Source organism: Pinus tabuliformis, chromosome 6, assembly GCF_031772625.1.
Source record: "Pinus tabuliformis cultivar Carrire ecotype Pingquan chromosome 6, CPIR1, whole genome shotgun sequence".
In the NCBI taxonomy this organism is placed as follows: Eukaryota; Viridiplantae; Streptophyta; class Pinopsida; order Pinales; family Pinaceae; genus Pinus; species Pinus tabuliformis.
In genome coordinates this window covers 217,795,333-217,809,255 of record NC_142292.1, presented here as the reverse complement: position 1 = coordinate 217,809,255, position 13,923 = coordinate 217,795,333, and positions in this window count along the sequence as shown.

The window sequence follows — 13,923 nt, the reverse complement described above, 5'->3', positions numbered from 1 at the left end:
AATTTTCCTAAAAAAGTAAATATAGAGAGCTCTACAATGTTTACAAAAAAAAAAAAAAGTGTGAATTGTCAAATTTCCTTCGTTGAGAACTATGCTCAATTGCACAACCATATTTTAGTTGAGGCAATAGAAAACTTGATTTTTGTTTCCCTTCTTGTACTTGATGCAAAGGTAAATTGTTGAAGATATGCCAACCACTTATTATGGTGATTATACAACATTCCTTGAGTCTACATAAATTACAAAGGACTACAATTGAAGTGTAATATAATTTAATTTCCAAAAAAATAATTCCTTGATTGATAATGCAATAAATTTCCATTTCATATGATAAGTATCTATTAATTGTGTGATAGAGTCCCTCATTATGATATGCTACTTACATCCATGGAGGCATAAAATTCTTAGTTTCGAACATGAATCATAATTAATATAACCAAAATTATGATAAATTCCCCTTTACTTAATTAAATTATAAAACACTTGATGTAAGGAAACAACATATAATTATCCTTTTAGGGAAGGATAAATTTATTTTCACTTTCCTCTTCAAGGGGGAAACCTCCAATAAGTCAATTCCCCAATACAATCATAATACATGGCATTTAATAAGAAGAACTCCATATTTATTTGGAATTATCTAACAAACCCTACCTTAACCACTATTGGCATGCACATTAATGAATGGCCCATATTATATTTATTACATGATAACTACATAGTGGACCTCATTTAATAATAACTAACATAATGGACCTAGTCTAAATTGCATTAAATGGCTATTGTTCCTGGACTACTATTAACTCTAACGGGTTATTTGACCCCCATTGTATCATTGAGGTGGATTTCACCACTTCGTTCGTCTTTGAGAATGATTTGAATTGCATCCATAAAGAACTGTCAAAAGAACCATGACTGCATCAGGTCAGGACAAGCATCAAAGAATTCAGAACAATGATCAAAAAACCTTTGAACCAATGGCAGTTGGCAGCCAGTGTGGAACAACGAGGACCTCGGTCAAAGCGCACTGACTGAGGCCCATGGAGACTGTGCGGGAAGCGGAATTATCCCCAGGGAGGCCTGGATCGGGAAACAAAGGAGGTTTCTGATGTGCAATTAGCGCTTAGTCACGTGGAGAGCCAGAGAACCGAAGGCCGAAAGGAAAAAAGGGCTAAAAGATGAAAGGCGGGACCCGCTCCGAAACCGGCGGTATTGATCAAGGGCTCCTTGAATGGTAAGTGGTTTTGGATGAAAGCAGAGCGATTCCAATCAATGATCGATGTGTGGTGAGTGGAGGAGAGAGAAAATTGTCGTTCATTGTGTGCTAACGGTCGAGCAAGTCAACCGCGCAAAATGAGCAGATGATGTTGGATCTGGGGGATCCAGATCGAAGGGCTGAGATCACGCCCGATGGGGAAGCGGAATCGATGAGGGAATAAGCCACAGTTTGTAAAGATTTGAGGTATGCTCTAACCGCCATGGTGGAGGAAGGCTCATTCCATGATGTAACCGAAGAAATGAACCAACGAAGCAGGCTGGCACTTTACAGGAGGACATGTGGTCACTCCCTATGAGCTTAGTGATGACGCCGAATAGGGAACTCCAAACGCAGCTGCAGAAGGCAATTCGACGGAGGTGGAAGAGGAATTGAACATTCTTGAGCTTGAATGGCTTAAAGCCATGAATAGAGACAAAAAACATATAGAGAGACAAGTGGAACCAGAACCCCGAAAGGAGGACAGAACACCGAGAGACAAAAATTAGAGAAGTAAAGAAGACAGTGAAGCAAAAGTAGAATGGAAGACAGAGGGCCGAGCTGACCAAAGTTAGCATCGAGAACCAGAGAGCTTGAGATATTCAAGCCATCCAGAGAGGATCTGTCTAAATTGAGCACCACATTGGGCTCCCTCCATTGTAGACCAGAAGGTCACAGAGCTGGTAGGCAAAAGAGTCTGTGTACTCTAGTGGTGTGGGGCATCCAAGAACATCCCTGCCAAGAAAATTTCCATTTCAGGAGACTCATATTGAGTCCCTGCATTGTAATTCTCTACTTAAGACATAATAAAATAAGGCCACCACTGAGATCTAGACCAGAGATGTAGCCCTGGAGGATAGGGTGAACTCCTTATTAAATTCTTGTGTTCTTGTATTTGCTTACTGTATTTCTCTGTTGTCTTTCCATTTCAAGTGTCTGTGTATTGGAAATCTGATCGATCTGTTGCTTAAATAACATAGACACACACACCAGCACATGAGTCTGTAATACCTGTATTCAATAAATCTTTAACTGAGGTCACTCACAGGGTGATTATCAGATCAAGTGGTATAAGAGCTTTAGGCTATAAGGTTAGACAAGATTGTGTTGATTTAGATGTTGAATGCTCACTAGATCAAAGCTCAAATTAGGAGAAGGAGAGTTGGTAGAAACTAGTCCTCAAATTGGGAGAGTCTATCCTCGGAAGGGAATGTCAAAGGAAGGTTCTGTGGGGCCAGACCCTCAATTCATAGAAAGTTTCCTAGCTATAAAGTCTATGGTAGAATAAATGTATAGGGACTTTAGAAAGCATAAGGTTGAAGATTCATTAGGTTCTAAACAAGATAAAGAAGAAGTTGAGTCTCACTTCCATGACCACTCCAAAGGTAAAGGGAAAGAGGAAAGCTTTCTCACACCTCCTAATAGCCCTATGCATAATAAGAAAGCATCTTTGATCAAGCTAGATGTTAAATTTGATTTGCCTATATATGATGGAGAGCTAAATGCTGAAAAGTTGGACAATTGGATAAGACAAATTGATGTGTATTGCAGAGTATAGAACATAGACCCAGACAAGAGTAAGATTTAGCTGGCAAGCCTACGCCTAGGAGGCACTGCCTTGGTTTGGTGGGAAGGAAGAACCCAGGCTGATATGAAAAGACATGGTAAGACCATCTCTGTCTGGAGTGAATTTGTTTCTGCAATCAAAAAGCAGTTCTATCCATTGGCCTACATGCAACAAGCCATGATGAGTTGGCAAACTCTTTGACAGCTGAAAGGGCAAAGTGTGCAAGGGTATACTCAAGAATTTAGAAAGAGAGCATTGATGCTGGGTATTTCATTAGACTCACCAGAGACTCTTTTGAAGTACATTGGTGGTCTACACAGCTACATAAGGCATACCATCCTCATGTTTAATCTCACTAGTATAGATGAGGTATCTATAAAAGCTACTCATCTAGAAGCTAGAGGAAAGAATGGAAATCTAGAAGTTGGGGGACCATCCCAACCCACCACAAGCAAGAGCAAGGAGAAAAGAAAACAGAAGTGGAAAGCAAGGAAGGCTAATACTGCACAGAAAAGCAAAGCTTTCATGCACTCACTGTAAAAAGGATGGGCATGATGATGAGCATTGTTGGATTCTAAATTCAGAGCTGAGACCTAAGAAGTCCGAGGGAAAGAAGAAGAAGATTGTCGTACCTATTCAGAAAGATTTCGGGTCAGACTCAGGAGATGAAACAACTATTGCAACCACAGGTATAAAAGGTAAGAATTCTGCAGCATCTACTAGTAATTCTGCTTAATCTGTTATTGATGAAGAAAATGAGAGAAAAAGACATGAGCTTTTCCATATTCGAGTTGTTTCCAAACATGAAAAGGTTGATACCTTGTTTGATAGTGGCTCACAAGTAAATCTAATTTCTGAAGCAATTGTAAAGAAATTGGGATTAGCAACTACGCCTCACAAGAAACCATACCCATTAGGATGGTTGAATGATAAAGCACAACTACAAGTTACTAGGCAATGCAAACTCAAGTTTTCTTTTGGGTCAACATTTGTAGATGAGGTTGAGTTAGACATAATTCCTTTGGATATATGTGGAATTGTTTTAGGAAGTCCTTACTTGTATGATAGAAAGGCTATTTTCTATAGAGCTAAGAACAAGTATCTACTTGTTAAAGATGGAATTGAATACTTTGTAAGAGCTCACAAGCTCAAGAATAATTATACTCTCATAAACTCAAGGCAGATGAAAAGTTTGATAAATTCATGCAAACAATTCTTACTGATGGTTGTAAAGGAAAGAAACCTGATAAAACCAATATATTTGAGGGTTGTAATGTTGAACAACAAGGTAATATAGAAAAGGTTGTTTCAGAGTATGATGTCTTATTTCAAGAACCTAAAGGTCTACCACCAAAAAAGGGAATAGTACATGATATTATTTTGCAACAAGATGTTCCATTGCCTAACATTGGGATGTGCAGGTTGTCTGCTTTAGAGAATGCTGAAATGAAGAAGCAGGTGAAGGAGTTGCTCGAGAAGGGAATCATCAGGCCTAGCACATCACCATGTGGGTCACCAATCATTTTGGTGAGAAAGAAAGATGGCTCGTGGAGAATGTGCATTGATTACCGAGCACTGAATAAGATAACAATAAAAAATCGTTATCCCCTTCCTCGCATAGATGATCTTTCAAATCAATTAAAGGAAGTTGTTTATTTGACCAAGCTGGATTTGCATAGTGGCTACCATCAGGTCAGGGTTGCAAAGCAAGATGCATGGAAGACTTCTTTCAAAACAAAGTAGGGATTGTATGAGTGGCTGGTTATGCCTTTTGGCTTGACCAATGCTCCTGCTACTTTCATAAGATTAATGAATGATGTACTCAGACCTTTTCTTGATAACTTTGTTATTGTGTACCTGGATGACATTTTTTATTTTTAGTAAAACGTGGGAAGAACATTTAAAGCATGTTAAGCAAACATTAGATGCTTTGAAAAGAGAAAAACTTTATGCTAAACTCTCAAAATGTGAATTTGGCAAAACATCTCTAAACTACTCGGGTCATATAGTAGGGGGAGGTGAATTGAAAATAGGTCCCTCTAAAGTGGCAGTCACTGTAAACTAGCCTAAACCCAAGTCTGCTACAAAAGTTAGAAGCTTCTTAGGAGCAGCACAATCTTGGAGGAAATTCATTTCTAACTTTTCCTCAATTGTAGCTCCCTTACATGATTTAACAGGATTGAACAAGGTGTTTCAGTGGGAAGGCAAACATCAGAAAGCCTTCGACACCTTGAAAGAAAAGATTAGTACAACACCTGTACTAGCACTGCCAGATCTGCAAAGACCATTTGAGATCCAAACTGATGCCTGTGATTATGCCATGGGAGCAGTGTTGACACAGCATAGTAAACCCATATGTTATCATTCTGAGACTTTTAATCCTACAGTAGTTAACTATCCTACATATGATAAAGAATTGTATGGATTAGTTCAGAGTGTGAAAAAGTGGAAACATTACTTAATGGGCAAAGAGATAGTAATACATACTGATCATCAACCACTTCAATATCTACACTCCCAAAATAAGTTGCAGCAATCAAGACATTACAGATGGATTGGTTTTCTACAACAGTTTCATTTAGTCATCAGATATAAAAAGGGCATACATAACAAAGTTACAGACATGTTGTCTAGACCCATTATAAATGCATCTACCATACTTAAGCATAGTTCTATACTACATGAGAACTACATTGAATAATATGCTCAGTATATGGACTTTAAAGATGTATATGCAACTTTGAGTCAAGGCAAAAGAGTAGAAGAATTTGACTATCATGTGAAGGACTGACTCTTATATCATTGTGGGAAACTCTGCATTCCACAAACTGAGAGAGTAAAGATAATTAGGGAAGCACACACTTCTCTGATATCAGGTCACTTTGGGGTAAGTAAAATAGTTGTACAGCTACAAAGGTTTTGTTATTGGCCGAAAATGAATGAGACAATTTCTAGATATGTAAGAGGGTGTGCTATGTGTGCTAAAATTAAGCCCAGCAACAGAAAACTAGGCTTGTACAATCCATTGCCAGTTCCTTCTTGCCCTTGGGAAAGTATTTCCATGGATTTTATTGGAGGACTGTCTAAATCTAGGAAAGGTCATGATTATCTATATGTTGTTGTGGATAGGTTCAGCAAAATGTGTATTCTCATACCTTGTAATAAACAGATTACCATTGAGCAGACTGCAAAATTATTCTTTGAACATATATGGGGTTCATTTTGGATTACGCACTTCCATTATATCTGATCGAGACACCCGATTTGTGGAGAATTTTTGGTCGAGTCTATGGGAACTGATGGACACCAAACTAAAGAAAATCACAGCTTTTCATCCACAAATAGATGGCTAGATAGAAGTAGTTAACAGGACAGTGATCCAGCTACTAAGAGGAGATTGTAGCAAACATCCTAAGATTTGGGATGAACACTTGTGTTATGTCAAACATGCTTAGAACAGAGCAAAACATTCTTCTACATAGAGATCTCCTTTTGAGACCTGTTTTGGTTTCACACCAAGGTCTCCTTTGGATTTTGTCCTTGGTAAAGATACCATGGTTGATGGACATAGTGATGTGGACAGGGAACCTAGGTTCATTGTATAGATCCAGGAGATCCACCAGGCAATACAGGAATAGCTGGAAAAGAGACAAGCCAAATACAAGGCTAGGCATGACAAGCATCAGATGGAGCATAGTTTTCAAGTTGGTGACTAGGTCTGGCTGTATATCAGCAAGGACAAGATTCAAGGTGAAGGTAAAAAGATAAATGTTATTAGGTATGGACCCTTTATGATACTTGAGAATATTCGTGAAAATGCTTTTCACCTTGATCTACTAGCTTACATGCACATCTACTCAGTCGTAAATGCATATTGCTTGAGATTGTTTGAACATTCAATGATTGAGGACCTTGAAGAGAAAAGTCAATTGCCTTCTGTTGAAGACCTACTACTTGAATATCTTAATGAATTGCAGGAAGACACAGTGCTGGATAGGAAGGTGAGGACAATGCGCAGGGGAGATGTGGAGTACCTCAGGATTGGGCTCAAATGTTCAAAGCCAAGTAGTGCAATGTGGATTGAGATTGGACAAGTGAGACAGTAGTATCCTCACTTAGTTGATGCTTGAAAACCAACTTTTGGTGGTCCAAAATCTTTTTCAGTGGGAAGGTCATGATCTGAATTGGATCCATAAAGAACTGTCAAAAGAACCATGACTACATCAGGTCGTGACAAGCATCAAAGAATTCAAAACAGCGATAAAAAAACCTCTGAACCAGTGGCAGTTGGAAGCCAGCGTGGAACGACAAGGACCTCGGTCAAAGTGCGGTGACCAAGGCCCATGGAGACTACGCAGGAGGCAGAATTAGCCCATGGGATTCCCAATTGGGAAACAAAGGAGGTTTTTGATGTGCGATTAGCGCTTAGCACTAATTGCGTATTGCTGGGCAAAAAGGCTTGAAATGGAGAAGCCCCAAGTGCTTGGTCACATGGACCTGGAGAACCGAAGGCTGAAAGGAAAAAAAGGGCTAAAGGTAAAAGGCGGGTCCTGCTCCGAACCTATGGTATTGATCGGGGCTCCTTGAATGGTAAGCGATTTTGGATGAAAGTGGAGCAATTCCACTCAGCGATCGACACGTGGCGAGTGGAGGAGAGAGAAAACTACTACTCATCGCGCACTAACAGTCGAGCAAGTTAATTGTGAAAAATGAGCAGACGACATTGGATCTGGGGGATCCAGATAGAATGGCTGAGATCACGCCCGATGGGGAAGTAGAATCGATGAGGGAATGAGCTGCAGTTTGTAAATATTTGAGCTCTGCTCTGACCGCCATGATGGAGGAAGACTCATTCCATGAGTAACCGAAGAAATGAACCGATGAAGCAGGTTGGCGCTTTACAAGAGGACATGTGGCCACTCCTTGTGAGCTTGGTGATGACACCGAACAGGGAACTCCAAACGCAGTTGTAGAAGGTGATTCGATGGAGGTGGAAGAGGAACTAAACAGTCTTGAGCTCGAATGGCTTAAAGCCATCAACAGAGATAGAAAACATACAGAGAGAGAAGTGGAACCAGAACCCCGAAAGGAGGACAGAACACAGAGAGACATAAAATAGAGAAGCAAAGAAGACAGTGAAGGAAAAGGAGAACGGAGGATAGAGGGCCGAGTTGACCAAAGGCAGCATCGAGCACCAGAGAGCTTGAAAGATTCAAGCCATCCCAGAGAGGATCTGTCTAGACTGAGCACCACATTGGGATCCCTTCATTGTAGACCAGAAGGTCACAGAGCTGGTAGGCAAAAGAGTCTGTGTACTCTAGTGGTGTGGGGCATCCAAGAACCACCCTGCCAAGTAAATTTTCATTTCAGGAGACTCATATTGAGTCCCTGCATTGTAATTCTTTGCTTAAGACATAATAAAATAAGGCCACCACTGAGAGCTGGACTGGAGATGTAGCCTTGGAGGATAGGGTGAAATCCTTGTTAAATTCTTGTGTTCTTGTATTTGCTTACTGTATTTTTCTGCTGTCTTTCCATTTCAAGTGTCTGTGTATTGGAAATTTGATCGATCCATTGCTTAAATAACATAGACACACACACCAGCACATGAGTCTGTAATACCTGTATTCAATAAATATTTAACTCAGGTCACTCATAGGGTGATTATCAGATCAAAGAATAATTTCTCTCAAATGTTATCCTATGATGTATATACATAAGATAGTGACCTATGTACAATTGCTACCCTCAATTATAATAATGAAATAGTCTAAGAAGTGCATCCATAAGGGACTCATCCATAAGCCAAGGTCCCATGCATGGGGGCTCATGATAACACATCATTTATTACAAATGAAATAGATAAATGGTCAAGTGCTATGTATAAAATTATTGTCGTAGTTATGTGGATCCATAAATAGTTGCAAAACATTGGTTTTGTATTTGTAAAGAACACTACCATTAGAAAATATTCAACATGAAAAATTATAATCAAAACATTATCTTAATTGTAATATTTATATCATCAATGAGAAACTAAAAATAGTTGTATTCTCATATACAAAATTTTTCCATATGTTATTCCTCACAAACCTCCTCTAATCACACCGTGCCTCTTATATAGTCCTCTTTAATATGTCTCCAATACACCACACTTTGGATTGCTTCATATCCTTTCTACATTTTTTGTACTCAATAATCTAGAATCACTGGTTGTGTATTCACAACTTCAAGGTACCAATATTATTGGTATGCCTTCAAATTTCTTTAACTTCAAGTAACCACTTCCCATTACATCTGTTATCACTTAAGAATTCTAATGCAAAAATTTCTCATACTAGTTTTATGATAAAGGTCGGTGCTAGTCTAAGTTTGATTTTTGTTTTTCTTAGAGTCTGAGTCTTAGGAGTCTTGAGTCAAATATGCATTCTCATTCATCACCAGTCTCATAGCCATGTGTCAGTTTTGTTTAAAAGCTACTATGTGCCACAAAGCCCCTTAGGTGATTTCATAGCGCATGTAACCATTTTGAAGTGTTTTCGCACCGCATAAATCCTTTTTAGCAGTTTCATAGCGCGATATGTTTTAGGTGATTTCTTAGTGCATAATTCAAAATTTACACTGACTGTGCTACGAAATCAGAGATTTGTGCATTCCGCAGCAAATCTTTCCTAACTGTCAAATCTGTCAAGTTAAGTTATAGTTGCGTCATTTATTGTTAGTTTATGCACTCCACATATCATGTCCAACCACTTATCTCCATCATTACAGCTGCTAGGTACATTGGTAGACATGGATTTCAAGTTCCAAGAAAAGTCAGGTATTCACAGTCTTAATGATGATTGTATTCGTTGCATGAGGAACAAGTCTGTAAGTTTTCAATTTGAATACATTTTTATCAAGCGAGGCAGTTATCAAGCGAGGCAGCCATTCAAGCAAGGCAGAGATTGAAGTTTGAGCAGCGATAGTGTTTCAAACCTTCATGGAGGGATCGGCAGAAAGAAAAGACCACAGATCAGGCAGATGTTTGAGAAACGAACCTGAAGGTTTAGACATAACCTTGAAGAACATAGAAGTCGAGCATGCATTTAAACAAGCCGGATGTTGTAATTTTTGCAAGAAACTCCAAGAAGGTCATGCACAAGTCACCAAGGAATTTTCCCTGAATTTCACAGGACTAAACTCAAAGGTTGGTATGCTGGAATTGCAAGTATCACCAGACATAATATCCACAGTTACGGAGATTCCAAGAGGGAAAGAAAGTTGGTTCAAGAATTTCAAATTTGATATGACCCCATGCAAAGAATTTCTAAAGTAGGAGTTCATTAACTCAGATTTAAACAAGTCTGTTCGTAGAAGTTATGTCAAAGAATCATATGCCCATTTGCATACCTATATACAGAAGTACCTTACCTGTGAAGGGAGATATAATAAGGTGTATTCATATCATTTTAAACTTCTATTGCATTTCAAAGGAAAGACATCTATTGATGTACCATTTTACTTATTCCGCAGCTTAAGCAAAATGTGTGACAAGGTGCAGCTAAGAAAAGAAGCTTGTGAGACTTCATTGTTCCACCATGGCTTGGTTAAGCTGATTGCTCTACATGAACTTCAGAGGGTAGGTAGGGACTGGCACACATTCATTTTCATGTCTGGTTTCAAGAACGAGGCCGGCCTCAGCCCTCAAGCTACAAAAGATATTCCAACAACAATTGGTCATCAGGCAGAAACAAGATCCAAGAGGTTTTCAAAGTTAAAGGCAAGGAAGCAAGTAAGAGAATCCACCAGGCCACTGACTATCCAGGATACACCCCAGCAGTCCTTTAAAGAGAAAAGTCAAGTTAAAGAAAGTGCACATGAATCAAGCACAGGTGAAGGAGTTCAAAGAAGAAGGACTAGGAGCCAGGTAGCTAAAGAGAAAGGAAAATTAGTGATTATTGAAGAAAGCCCTATTTCAAAGGGAGACTTAAATGACTTATTACAAGCCATTGACATTAAAGAATCACCACTAGTTCAAGCAGATTTGATAGAGTCAAGAAAAGACAAGGCTAAGAGAGTTAAAGCCTTGAAGAAACTCAAGTTTGATGATCAAGTTGATCAATTTTTCTTTAAGCCCAGGAGACCCATAACGAGGAAGTTTAAACAAATACAGGAGGTACCGCCAAGAGCAGATGAAACAGGGGAGGTGACACGGCCTCATGAAAGAAAGGATAAAGGCAAAACAGTTGCCATTCAAGAAGAAGATAGTGAGGAAGACTTGAAAAGGAGAATGAAATTGGCCAACTTTGAAATTGCTAGACTGAAGAAAGCTGCCAGGAAATTTGCAGTTAAGGAGGCTTATTTTAACCAAATGCAAGCTTGGTGGGAGGACCAAACATTTCAAATTCCCAAGGTGGTTGATTTTAGTGTTCAATTCCGTAGCTGGACTATTCCTGCAATAAAGGAAGCTCAATTTATCAGTAAGGTCAATACAAACCTCAGATCTGGGATCAAGGTCATGAAGAAACAAATTGAAGACTTAAAGATACATTTAAGCCAGCCGAAAGAATCTCCTTAAAGAAATCTCACTTCAAGTAAGGCTATGTTTTAAATTTTGATGGTTTTGCTTGGTATAATCTTTCTTGAAGAATCATACATTTCCATTCAGTTTTGAAAGGCCTTGGAGCAGTTGAAAGAATGTTTAAATAGAAAAAGGCTCAAAAATAGAAAAATTTTGGTTGAAACTGTGTTTTTTGGAATAACACAGCAGTTTCGTAGCGTGCTACGAAACTGCTGAAGATGATGACTAACGCTCAGCAGTTTCGTAGCGCGCTACGAAACTGCTGAAGCTACACAATTTAATTTCAGTCAACCGATTTTGAAATACAAGCGGAAATTTTGAAAAGGGAATATCTTCAAGGGATCATCTAAAGCTATCAACTTTCAACAAGGTCAAGACAGGTGGAGGAAACATGTATTCGAATCCAACTCTAAACTTTTTGTCATAAAGTGAGCACATTTACTACAGTCCAAGATATGTCAGATAGCTTGGAAGAGATTTTTTCGTCACACATGAAAGAGGTTGACAGCACATCAAGGATGTGGCAATCTGATATATTTTGGATAATCAAAGATGAAGGGCATGGTTCTTTGGATTCGAACATTTTTGAGGCAAACCAAAGGCTGATAAACAGGGGTAGTTTCCTTTGTTTCAGGGGCAATGGAGAAGATATGACATTGAAGACCAGTATGGAGCTTTGAACATCCACCACATACAAACTAAAAAGGACCACATGTCAAAGAACGAGAATGATTGTAATTAAGGCTATTATTAGCATAATATGGAGTTAGACTCCTATTTGATTTAGATCTCTAGAATGTCTAGTTACAGTTTGTTACATTTAATAGGCAGTTAAAAGTTGAATAGGTGTCATTAGAAGTAGATTTCGAGTTCCCCTCATGCTTGAGGAGGAATCTTAGTCAGGTAGAAGAGCTCTATATATAGGAGAAAGCGAAATGTAATAAGGGTTGGAAATTTATGTAAAAAATATCTGATATTTGGCTTATGTAAGACTCTGTTTTTTTTTGGCAATACAGTACTGGCTTATTGCTTCTCAAGAATCATAGAGAGTTCAATGTATGAGTTTCATTTGTTGTCTTTTCATGTTATCCACAGTGTTATGAGTATTTGATTACTTAGAAATCACTTGCAGTGTTCTAATTTCCTTCACATACTCGTAGACTGTCTTTTTTGTGTTTGGTGTGCCCTACTTATATTGAAACCTAAATGCCTTGAATTTTATGCAAAGCCATCCTACTGTTAATACTAAATCACATATGACTCCATAAGCCCAATGGATACTTGTTAATTTTGTTTCCACCATTTTCATTTTTATTTATTTCACAAAGAGTTAGCCATCTTGATCATAATCAAAAACCTTTAATCTTTTCAGAGAGCCCTCTCACGCTAAGGAGGCTAAGCCTTAGCTAAAAGATTGGTTTGAAATAGTTACTTGAAGTCTTCCTGGTCTGCAGCCTTCTAGGGCCTGATTTTGAGATAACAACATTCTTCATCTTTTATAGTAAATTCAAGAAACCTTACAGGAAGTGCTTCTTCCACCCAATTTTCATGTAACATTATATGCATCAATGATGAAATCTAATATATCTATGTTAAATAAGACATTCCATTAGAATTATAAGAATGAGGGTTTGAGAACAAAAATAAGACAACCATTCCCAATGGATATCCTTTATGTAGTTAAGGATTTAGATGGAAAATGCATATTGTCATAATTTCCATAGTATGATGAAAAATTATATCATATGACATGCCATATTGAACTTTTTGAAGTGATTTTTCACTTGGTTTTATTCTAGATTCAATCTTATGAGTTGTCTTTTCACCAACAAAATGCCCTCCAACTACTCCATTATGTAATTCCTTAAGGACATGGTTAGCATCCTATTTTTAAAATCATGTAAAAAATTCCCCATTATTATTATTCCAAAACCCAACACCATTCAGAATCTTATATTGAGAAAATTTGAACCATAGTTCTCTCGTTTGCTTCTAATTTAGATTTGTTGCCTATCACTAGTTTGGAAAAACTGATTAAAATAAATGCACCAAGTGTCGATTATAACTAGGATGAAAAATATATCCTGAGTTCAAAGTTAAATTTCATTTATTCAACCTTCCAGAGACAAGTCAATTTCACATAGTTTTTTTTACACCAATTTACAAAAACCTTGACCTTTAACTATTTTGTAGGATTAAATTTCATGTCATACTCCTATATGGTAGTCATCTTGTATCCTCTCCTCTCACCTAGTTCCTTTTGAATAAATAAAGAGCTAACAATGTAATGTAATTCACCTAAAATATAGTAAAAAACAAACAACTTGTGATAAAAGAGAGATAAATGGTTACATGACTTATATCTAAAAATATAATCTGTTAGAGAATCCTTAAATTCAAAATAAAAATAAAAATCAAACTATTCAGACAAAACAATTAACATGCTAATGTAGAAAAATACCATTGAGGCAAGGAAACACCATATATTATTCCTAAAAGAGCAAAACACTCATCAAACAAGACTTTCTTATTACAATA